Source organism: Mobula hypostoma, chromosome X2, assembly GCF_963921235.1.
Source record: "Mobula hypostoma chromosome X2, sMobHyp1.1, whole genome shotgun sequence".
NCBI classification, from domain to species: domain Eukaryota; kingdom Metazoa; phylum Chordata; class Chondrichthyes; order Myliobatiformes; family Myliobatidae; genus Mobula; species Mobula hypostoma.
The window spans coordinates 14,943,279-14,955,737 of NC_086129.1; the positions used below are offsets into that span (position 1 = coordinate 14,943,279).

The following is a 12,459-nucleotide window of genomic DNA, read 5'->3' on the forward strand; positions in this document are numbered from 1 at the left end:
GCTTCCACATCCTTCCTGTAATGAGGTGACTGGAACTGAACACAATACTCTCCAAGTGTAGTCTAACTAGGGTTTTGTTAGAGCTGCAACATTACCTCGCGCCTCTTGAACTCAATCCCCTGCCTATCAAAGGTGAACACACCATACGCCTTCTTAACCACCTTAACAACTTACTTGGTAATTTCAAGAGATCTATGGACCTGGATCCCAAGAACCCTCTGTTTCTCCACGCTGCTAAGAATAGTGCCATTAACTTTGTAATCTGCCTTCAAATTCTAGGCCTTGGACCTGCTGTTGCTCAAGGCCTTGAGCTTCCTGTTGATAGAGGCTCCACGGCAACCAGCTCTGGCTCAATGTCTGCTCTGCCTGGAGACAATTCACAGCTGTGGCCCACATTCTTCTCCTCCCAGCTGCCTGCTCGCTGGCTTGGGCTGGAGACAATTCCTACCACTTGGCTGGTCTGAAGGAGACAGAAGAAAAAAAAACTTTGAAAACAGCTGGCATTTTAAAACACTCAGTAAAAAACAATCTTGGCAGCCAGTGTCAGATGAACTTCCTGAACTTGTGACGCTCAGAATACCATTCAGTTTCGCCTCAAAGACTCAGAGAGGCGTGCAGAAGAATCCATTCCCTTTATTACTTGCTAGATGGTTCTTTGTTGCTTTTTAAAGTTTTCCCAGTCTTCCAGTTTCCCACTACTCTTGGAGGCTTTCTATTCACAAGCTTTTAGTTTGACGCCTTCTTTAATTTCCATAATTATCTAAGACTGGCTCTACCCAACCTTACTGTCCTTGCTTTTAACTGGAATATACTTTTATTAAGCACTGTGAAAAATCTCTTTGAAAGTCTTCCACTGCTCTTCAATAGTCCCACCATATAGCCTGTGTTCCCAGACTACACTACACTTGGTCATCCCATTATAGTCTCCATTGCTTAGACATAATACACTGGTTTTAGATCAAACTTTTGCACCCTCCATTTGTATGGGAAACTCAGTCATACTGTAATCACTCTTTCCAAGAGGATCCCTAACTACAAGATCACTAATTCTACCTTTCTCATTGCAGAGGACCAGATCTAAGATAACACATTCTCTTGTAGGTTCAGTAACCTGCTGTTCAAGAAGGCCATCATTTATGCATTCTATGAAGTCCTCCTCAAGACTGTCTCGATCACTTGATTCACCCAATCTATGTGCAAGTTAGTCCCCCATGATAACTGCTGTTCCATTCTTACATGCCTGAGATATTTCTGTTTATTGCCTGTGCCACTGTAATGTTATTATTCGGTGGCTGATTGACAACTCCCACCAGTGATTTTTAACACTAAGCCATTGTGCCAATATTAACAATGCCCTCTCCCACCCCTTCAATGTTCCAACCTTATGCCCAGTAGGGACAACACACTCAGCTGTTCCAGAGGTAGCAGTACCGGGGGCAAGAATCACCCGTGAGTCTAACAGTGAGGGGGGTGGGGTGCTCTTTGACATAGGAATGGAAGTGTACCTGACCTTGCACTCAACGTCAGTGAGACCAAAGAACTGATTGCAGATCTCAAAGGGTAAGACGAGGGATCACATGTCAATCCTCACAGAGGGATCAGAAGTGGAGAGGGTGAGTGATTTCAAGTTCCTGGGTGCCAACATCTCTGAGGATCTATCTTGGGCCCAACATATTGATGCAGTTACAAAGAAGGCACAACATCGGCCATATATCATGAGGAGGCTGAGGTGATTTAGTATGTCTGCAAAGACAATGGAAAATCTCTACAGATGTACCATGGAAAGCATTCTAATGGGCTGCATGGCCATCTGGTATGGAGGTGGTGGGGTGGGCACTGCACAGGACCAAAAGGAGCTGCAGAAAGTTGTGAACTCAGTCAGCTCCATCATGAGCACTCACCTCCCCAGCATCCAGGGCATCTTCAAGGAGCGATGCCTCAAAAAGACGGCATCCATCATTAAGGACCCCCGTCGCCCAGAACATGCCCTCTTCACATTTCAACCGTCAGGGAGGAGGTACAGGAGTCTGAAGGCACAAACTCAACGATTCAGGAACAGCTCCTTCCCCTCAGCCATCAGGTTTCTTAATGGACAATGAAACCATGAACACCAGCTCACTACTTCTCTCTCTCTCTTTTTGCACTACTTAATTAATTTAACTATTATCTACATACTGCCATTGCCTTTTGGTGCCACAGTAAGAGCCTTAATGGAGTGCCAGTCTAGTTGGATTTTCTCAACCATTCTTGCCCAAAAAGTGCTTTCCCTCTGCTTTTCAATACATAACTGCTGTGTTTGGCCTCCATACGTCACATTCACCTTCGTAAGACCATGAAACAAAGGAGCAGAATTAGACCATTCAGCCAATCGTGTCCACTCCACATTTCATCATGGCTGATCCCGGATGCCATTCAACCCCATACACCTGCCCTCTCACTATATCCCCTGATTCCCTGATCAATCAAAAATCTATCAACTTCCACTTTAAATATAGCCACGGACTTGGCCTCCACCACAGTCGGTGGCAGAGCATTCCACAGATTCACACTTTGGCTAAAAAAATTCCTCTTTACTTCTGATATAAAACGTTGCCTGTCAATTTTTATGCCATGCCCTGTACCTCTGGATACTTCTATTAGAGGAAACATCCTCTCCACATCCACCCTATCTAGTCCTTTCAACATTGAGTAGGTTTCAATGAGATCCCCACGCATTCTTCTAAATTCCAGTGAGCACAGGCCCAAAGCTGCCAAACACTCCTCATATGTTAACTCCTTCATTCCCAGACTCATCCTCATGAACCTCCTCTGGACTCTCTCCAGTGACAATACGTCCTTACTGAGATAAGGGGCCCAAAACTGTTGACAACACCCCAGGTGCAGCCTGACTAGTGTCTTATAAAGCTTCAGCATTATCTCCTTGTTTTTATATTCTGTTCCCCTTGAAATAAATGCCAACATTGTGTTTGCCTTCTTTACCCCACGCTCAACCTGTGAAGTAACATTCTGGGAGTATTGCACAACAACTCCCAAGTCCCTTGGCACCTCTGATTTTTTTTTCTGGAAGTTCAAAAATGTGCTTTATTTAGCAAGGAGCCAAACCAATGACTAGAGATCAATACGCTTCACCTCGGTACATGTTCTTCAACTACGATTTCCTCTGTTTATGCCTATTCTTCCTCCCTTTGAAAGGTTCATACCTCTTCAGCTAATGAATTGTCGTCCTCCAGCTGCAATTCTCCCCATCTGTGGATACAGCCGTACTCTTCACAAAGGTTTAGGTTGTGTGATGGCAGCATCAGCTGAACCAGGAGGATCCTGGCTAGTGGATGGAATATCGGCTTCGTCTGAAGGCTGGGCAGATTCTTCCTCCTGAGGTCCTTCAATTTCTAACACAACGTCTGAACTAAGCCCTTCTTGGTCTGCTCCTTCTGTCACAATGGGGGTGCTGGGAACGAACCCAAATGCAAGACACAGACACTGAAGTACAAGGAACAGGACTTGACTAGAGTAGGGACGTGACATGATTCAGGCAAGGAGCAGGGACAAGAATGCAGAGTTGGGCTAGGGAAAGTGGGAATAGGACTAGGAACCATGGACTAGGCTTGGACTCCGAGCCCGAGACTGGACAAGGACCCAGAACCTGGGTCTTGCCTCGGGCTCGGACCCCGGAACCAGGCAAGGACATGACATGGCTTGAGGCTGGGGACTTGGGTCTTGAGCTTGGCTTGGGATCCTCGAGGCTTAGGGTCTTGGGTCATCATCACCACCTCCAGATTCAACTGTGCTGGACAGATTGCTCGTGGATGTTGCAACCATAGGAACAGACTGGGAGGCATGCTCAGTTATATCTGTTTGTGGTCCCTCACTGAAAACAGTCACTGGTGCATGAACTTGCAGCGGTGTGGTCGGTACACTGCAGCCTCCAGATTCATCTTCGTGAAAGCAGCAAGATAAATTGGTGTTTCATACATTCCTAAACCCCCTTGTGAGGCCAATTGCCCAAGATCAGACTGACTTGAACCAGTTTGATTCATATCTTCGGGTGGTCCAAACCTAAATTGAGGTACTCCTGCAACCTGGGGAGAATGAATGGCTTCTGTAAACCCATCTGATCGGTGGGGCACAACAAGTGTCGGTGTACTGGGCACCATTCTGTCATCTTCATCAACAAAATGTCGGGTGGACGTCATGTGATGACGTGGGATTGATACCTGTAAATCCAGCTCTCCTGTAAAAAATCAGCAAAGTACCGTTTAATCAAAGGAAAGTTAATAAATAGTTTTTAAGAACTACTTATAAACTAGTCAAGACTATTTTACGATATGCCTCGTAAACAGCAACAGAGGAAAACTGCCGTTTTGAAGTCACCATGAGATGGGAAGGAAAAAGGGCCTATTACAGCGATGGAACCTCGGGCTCAGGTTGGATCTCCTTCGGAGGAGACACATTTTATCTCTGGCATTGAAGAACAGGGGGCAATGGCGGCGGCAGCGGTCCCTGGGAAGATGAAGCGGGAATTGCTCATGCGTAAAGAAGTAGGCATGCGCACATCGGTACAAGTCGAACTACAAGAACCGACTGCCACTGAAAGTGAAAGTGACCTCGAGTCAGAATTGGATTCCCTGGAAAATACAGATGATGAAGAGGACGAAGAAGAACAAGAAGAGATTAAAAGTAAAGGATATCGTAGAGACATGAGAGAGACTTTAGTGCAAATAATGCTTCAATTGAAAGGAATAAAAATAGAGGTTAAAAACATGAAGATCAGGTATGATAAAGCTATGGAAAAACAGGAGAAAACGGATAAGAAACTTCAAAAGTTGGAAAGTACAATGGAGGATATTAATGATAGAGAGGAAAAACAGAAAATGATATTCTTGCCTGGAAAACGGAAAGAGATCAGCTGTTGGAAAAAGTGGATGTGTTGGAAAATTTTAGTAGGTGAAATAATATTAAGATTGTTGGTCTTAAAGAAGGTACAGAGGGAGATAATCCAATAGAATTTTTTCAAAGAATGATCACGGAAAATTTGCAAATGGAAAAGGGATATCGGCCAATTGAAATTGAATGGGCACATGGAGCTTTAAGACCAAAACCACAACATGACCAAAATCCGCGATCAATTTTAATAAATTGTTTAAGATTTCAAGACAAAGAAAGTATTCCACAGGCGGCAGCCCAGGCTGCCAAGAATAGAAAAGGGTCATTGATGATAGAAGGGAACAGAAGTTTTTTCTACCCTGATGTAAGTTATGAACTTTTGAAGAGAAGGAAGAAATTCAACCCAGTGAAAATAGTCCTATGCGATCATGGTTATCAATTTATTCTGCGCTATCTGCAACCTTGAAGATTTTCTGCCTGGCGGAGAAAGAAGATTTTTTGATGATTACCGGAAAGCAGAAGAGTTTGTGCGAGAATCTTTGAATATTCACCAGACACAAGAAGAAATCTAGGGGAGCGAGATGGATTAAAGATGAAGGCTGGGACAGGGAATACACTTGGTGGATTTTTAAAGGTGGAAAAATATATAAATATATTATTAATTATGTGATAGAGGGGAAGAACTGTAAAAGTTTGAGGAATATTAGTTGGGAATAGTGACATTAAATTTCTTTTAATATATATATATAATTTTTTTTGTTACGGGGAGCTGGAAGAAATACTGACCAATCGCTACGGGATTCATGTGTGCAATCGTGGCGACAGCCATGACCCGCAAAATGCAGGGGGGTAATGTTGTGGTTTTTTTCACTCACAACATTACTAGGGGGCCATTTTGTTATTTTTCTTTTTATATCGTATCTATCCTTTATTTCTTTTTGCCTGGATGATGGGGGTGGGGGAAACACAGCAACATGGTGAAGTTTAAAGAGATTCCCCAAGGAACTGTGAGAGTTGACATGTTAAGTAATGTTTCAGATTGGAGTAATTTTGTTAGGAATAATGACTAACTTATTGAATTTTTTGAGTTTTAATGTTAATGGGCTTAACAGACCGGTGAAAAGAAACAGAATTTTAACACACATTAAGAAAATGAAGGTAGATATAGCCTTCTTGCAGGAAGCACACTTAACAGAAACAGAACATCAGAAATTAAAGAGAGACTGGATGGGAAGTGTTGTTGCAGCTTCATTTAGTTCAAAAGTGAGGGGAGTAGCAATATTGATCAATAAAACGTTACCAATTAGAATACAAAATGTAATAACTGATTCTGTGGGGAGATATATGATTATACACTGCCAACTTTTTTCCAAATTATGGACCCTCATCAATATTTATGCACCAAATGAAAATGATGCAAAATTTATACAAGAGGCTTTTTTGAATTTAGCTGATGCACATGATAAAATATTAATAGGTGCAGATTAACTTTTACCTAGACCCAGTCTTAGATAGATCAACCAAGACTGTTACAAAATCGAAAGCAGTAAAACAAACTTTATCATCAATGAAAGATTTAAATTTGCTTGATATATGGAGAAGAATTAACCCCAAAGAAAGAGACTATTTGTTCTATTCTAACAGACATAAAACTTACTCAAGGATAGATTTTTTCTATTATGAATTAATATTCAAGACAGAGTGAAAAATATGGAATATAAAGCGAGAATATTGTCAGATCACTCTCCTTAGATCCCCTCCAGTTCGCCTACCAGCCCCGACTAAGAGTTGAGGATGCCATCTTCTACCTACTGAACCGTGTCTACGCCCACCTGGACAAGCCAGCGAGCACTGTGAGGGTCATGTTTTTTGACTTCTCCAGTGCGTTCAACACCATCCGCCCTGTTCTTCTGGTGGAGAAGCTGACAGCGATGCAGGTGGATGCTTCCCTGGTGTCATGGATTCTTGATTACCTGACTGGCAGACCACATTACATGTGCTTGCAACACTGTGTGTCCGACAGTGTGATCAGCAGCACTGGGGCTCCACAGGGACTGTCTTGCCTTCCTTTCTCTTCACCATTTACACCTCGGACTTCAACTACTGCACAGAGTCTTGTCATCTTCAGAAGTTTTCTGATTACTCTGCCATAGTTGGATGCATCAGCAAGGGAGATGAGGTTGAGTACAGGGCTACTGTAGGAAACTTTGTCACATGGTGTGAGCAGAATTATCTGCAGCTTAATGTGAAAAAGACTAAGCAGCTGGTGGTAGACCTGAGGAGAGCTAAGGTACCGGTGACCCCTGTTTCCATCCAGGGGGTCAGGGTGGACATGGTGGAGAATTAGAAATACCTGGGGATACATATTGACAAATAAACTGGACTGGTCAAAGAACACTGAGGCTGTCTACAAGAAGGGTCAGAGCCGTCTCTGTTTCCTGAGGAGACTGAGGTCCTTTAACATCTGCCGGACGATGCTGAGGATGTTCTACAAGTCTGTGGTGGCCAGTGCTATCATGTTTGCTGTTGTGTGCTCGGGCAGCAGGCTGACAGTAGCAGACACCAACAGAATCAACAAACTTATTCGTAAGGCCAGTGATGTTGTGGGGATGGAAATGGACTCTCTCACGGTGGTGTCTGAAAAGAGGATGCTGTCTAAGTTGCATGCCATCTTGGTGAATGTCTCCCATCCACTACATAAGGTACTGGGTGGGCACAGGAGTACATTCAGCCAGCGACTCATTCCTCCAAGATGCAGCACAGAGCGTCATAGGAAGTCATTCCTGCCTGTGGCCATCAAACTTTTCAATTCCTCCCTTGGAGGGTCAGACACCCTGTGCCGACAGGCTGGTCCTGGACTTATTTCATAATTTACTGGCATAATTTACATATTACTATTTAACTATTTCTGGTTCTATTACTATTTATTATTTATGGTGCAACTGTAACAAAAACCAATTTCCCCCTGGGATCAATAAAGTATGACTATGGCTTTATTAATGACAATAATAATGACAGAAAAGGAAGAAGCAAATTATAGATGGAGATTTAATTCAATATTATTAAAATGTCAAGATTTTTGTGATTTTATGAAAAAACAGATTCAATTTTTTTTGGATACAAACTGTCATTCAGTTGATGATAAATTTGTATTATGGGATGCGACGAAAGCATATTTGAGGGGTCAGATAATAAGTTATACGTCTAAAATTAAGAAGGAATATATGGTAAAATTAGATCAATTGGAAAAAAAATCTCAAAGACATATGATAGAAGAAAAACCAAGACAACTTGTCAATAAGAAGTTACAATATAATACGCTTCAGTCACATCGAACGGAAAAACAAATCATGAGAACTAAGCAAAGGTATTATGAGTTAGGTGAGAGATCACACAAAATTCTTGCTTGGCAGTTGAAAACAGAACAGGCTTCCAAAATGATAAATGCAATTAGAACAAGTGCAAATAAAATTACAAAAGTATAAACCTTTAGAAATTAATGAAACCTTCAAAAGTTTCTACTCTGAACTATATCAATCGGAATCACAAAACGATGTTAATGAGATAGAAAGATGTTTATCACAAATAACTCTTCCAAAATTCAATTCCGAAGAACAGAAAGGATTAGATATGCCTTTTACATTAAAAGAGGTTGAAAAAGCTTTAGGATCACTTCAAAGTAATAAATCTCCAGGAGAGGATGGTTTTCCGCCTGAATTTTATAAAAAGTTTAAAGATTTATTAATTTCTCCTTTTATGGAGTTAATACGTCAAGTGGAAAAAATGCATAAACTCCTAGAATCTTTCTCAACAATGATTGTAATAGTATTGCAAAAAAAGGTAGAGATCCTTTCAAACCAGCATCATATAGGCCTATTTCTTTGTTGAACACGGATTATAAAATAATAGCAAAAATTTTATCTAGTTGATTATCTAAATATTTACCAAAATTAATACATATGGATCAAACAGGATTTATTAAAATAGACAATTGGCAGATAATGTAACTCGGCTACTTAGTATAATTCATTTGGCACAAAAAAGGGAGGAAATAAGTATGGTAGTAGCCTTGGATGCAGAAAAAGCACTTGATAGATTGGAATGGGATTTTTTATTTAAAGTATTAGAAAAATATGGGTTAGGAGTACCTTTTATAAACTGGATTAAAACCTTAAACACTAATCTTAACGCTAAAGTAGTGACAAATAGTCAAATTTCAACACCATTCCAGTTAAAAAGGTCAACTAGATAAGGTTGTCCATTATCACCTGCTTTATTTGTATTGGCAAGAGAACCATTAGCAGAACTAATTAGAATTGATTCAGATATTAAGGGTTTTAGAGTTAATCAGGAGGAATATAAGATTAATTTATTTGCTGATGATGTTTTGATTTATTTAACAAACCCACTGCATTTGTTACGTAAACTACCTTCTGGACTGGAAGAATATGGGAAAGTATCAGGGTGTAAAATAAATTGGGATAAAAGTGAAATCTTATCTCTTACTAAAGGAGATTATAGTCAATGTCGATTAGCTACCCAATTTAGATGGCCGATAAATGGTATAAAGTATTTTGGAATAAGACTTCATAATGATGTAAAGAATTTATATAAATTGAATTATTTACCACTATTGAAAAAAATTCAAGAAGATGGATGATATTACCAATAACATTAATGGGTAGAGTCAATGCTGTAAAAATGAATATATTTCCTAGATCATAGTATTTATTTCAAACACTACCAATACAACTGCCACAGAATTTTTTCAAGAGTTAAATAAATGTGTGAGGAAATTTCTTTGGAAAGGTAAGATGTCAAGAATATCATTGGAAAAATTGACATGGAAATTTGAGTTAGGAGGGTTACAACTTCCAACTTTTAAGAATTATTATAAAGCAAATCAACTTAGATTTATTGCAACTTTCTTTGTCAAACGAAAACCGGCATGGATTAAAATAGAATTAGATAAGATAGGAGAAAATATACCCGAAGATTTTATATATAAATGGGAATCTAAATGGCTACGGGAAAAGAAAGAGTCTCCTATATTAAAACATTTGATTGATCCATGGAATAAGATAAATGTTGATGATGAAATGAAGAAATCTTTACCAGCAAGGAGACCTTTGATCCAATACAGACTTATTCCTTTTACAATGGATAATCAACTTTTATATAATTGGTACCAAAAAGGGATTAGATGTATCGGAGACTGTTACGAAGGAGGTATATTGATGTCATTTGAACAATTAAAGAATAAATATAAAATATCAAATAACACTTTCTTTTGTTATCTTCAATTAAGGGCTTATTTAAGAGACCAACTGGGTCAAATAATGTTTTTGCCGAAACCTAATGAAATTGAAATTTTAATTCAAAAAGGAAAAATTTTAAATTTTTTTTCTTTTATGTATAATCTGATTCAAAAACAGACACTTAAACAAGGAATTCACAAGTCAATACAAAAGTGGGAAATGGATTTGAGTATTAATATTGATGAAACAAATTGGTCAAGACTGTGTCTTGACAGTATGACAAATACAATAAATGTTCGACTCAGATTAGTAGAATATAATTTTTTACACCAATTATATATTATACGGCAAAGAATAAATAGATTAACTTCAAACTTACCTGATCAATGTTTTCGGTGTCATCAAGAAATTGGTACTTTTTTACATTCTACTTGGTCCTGTTCCAATATTCAACCTTTTTGGATAAATTTAAGAGTTTTATTGGAACAAATTACTGGAACTCAACTTCCACATGACCCGATATTATTTTTATTAGGTGACATTGAAGGGATAAAACCGAAAATTAAATTGAATAAATACCAGAAAGAATTTATAAAAATTGCACCGGCAGTAGCCAAGAAGGCTATAGCAGTTACTTGGAAATCGGATTCGTATTTAAGTATGGATCGTTGGAATAATGATATTTTTAGCTGTATTCCACTTGAAAAAATTACTTATAATTTAAGAGATAAATATGATATATTTTTGAATATTTGGCGCCCTTTTTTTTTACAAAAGATAGGTTGGCATATCTAGGTGTTCCGATGATAAAGATGTTGGGCCTTTGGGGAAAGTAACAAATAAATACATTAAACTTATTTTGATTCCCATGGAGCATGTGGAGACCTTCCAATATCCAGGCAGTATTTCTTTCTTTCTTTCTTTTTTTTTTCTGTTCTTTTAGGTAGGGGTATATATCGGGGGGAAGGGTTAAGGGGAGGGGGGAGGGTAGATATTATTATTTCATGTAATCAAGTTTGAAAACTCAATAAAAATTATATATAAAAAATGTTGCTGCACACCTCCAATGCCTGGAGTAAGCTGAGTTCCCCCTCGACTTGATGAAGGTCGCCTCGCTGGTGGAAATCTCTGTGCAGGTGGTCCCAGTTCTGGGGCTGGCGGTTGTATTGTAAGTCTTGGCGGAAGAGGATGTGCTGGTCTCCTTGGTGAGCGTCGAGCTCGTGAAGCTGGTCTTTCAACAACTGCCTGTTGCTCTCTTGGAGTTTCTGGTGTGTAGGATTCCGTGGTGGTGACACAACCTTCAACTCCAGAATTATCCTCTGAAACTTGAGTACTTTCTTTTGTAGCTTGTTCATCTGTACTAGGATCTGTCCCATCAGCAGCCTCAACATTGCCATCATCATAATTATCTTCTCCCTCAGGACTACCCTCATTACTATCTACACCATCACCATCCTCAATACCAGTATCATCATCATCGTCCTCTTCATTGTCTGGATCTTCATCACTCTCAATAATAATGTATTCACTTGGTGTTTGAGAGCTCTGTGAGTACTGAGTACTTAGCTGATGTTCTAACGGTTGAGGGTCTAAATCCAAAGGGTGAGATGCCTCTTCATTATCTTCCATTAGTTGACAGGTGGGTATTCTTCAATAACCACCTGGGTGATAGAGTCCTGTGAATCCGGGTTCTCAGACTGGATCTGCATTTCGTCGTCTGCGTCTGTGTTTTCTTCTATCTCCTGCACATGCTCTTCTGATCGCTGGGTGAGTTTCAATTTCTTTGACTGATGTTCTGAAGACTCATCCTGACCATGAGCTGTATTATCAGCACTGGTCTCTTCGTCATCTTCACATTGACGTTTAGGCATAGGAGTGGAACCTGAAACTGTTCAAATACAGCAGTGGAAGAGGATGGTCGTTCCATTGGGGAGTTCTGCACAACATCAGAAGGTATGAGACGTGAATTAGCTAAGATAGACTGGCAAATGATACTTAAAGGGTTGACGGTGGAAATGCAATGGCAAGCAGTTAAAGATCGCATGGATGAACTACAACAATTGTTCATCCCAGTTTGGCAAAAGAATAAATCAAGGAAGGTAGTGCACCCGTGGCTGACAAGGGAAATTAGGGATAGTATCAATTCCAAAGAAGAAGCATACAAATTAGCCAGAAAAAGTGGCTCACCTGAGGACGGGGAGAAATTCAGAGTTCAGCAGAGGTGGACAAAGGGCTTAATTAGGAAGGGGAAAAAAGATTATGAGAGAAAACTGGCAGGGAACATAAAAACTGACTGTAAAAGCTTTTATAGATATGT

General features: G+C 39.8%; 1 pseudogene; it reads right to left on the reverse strand.

The window, feature by feature from the left end:
- Window positions 1-3,267: 3,267 nt before the first annotated feature.
- On the reverse strand, window positions 3,268-11,771 carry LOC134340866 (nucleoprotein TPR-like; annotated as a pseudogene).
- Window positions 11,772-12,459: the final 688 nt, after the last annotated feature.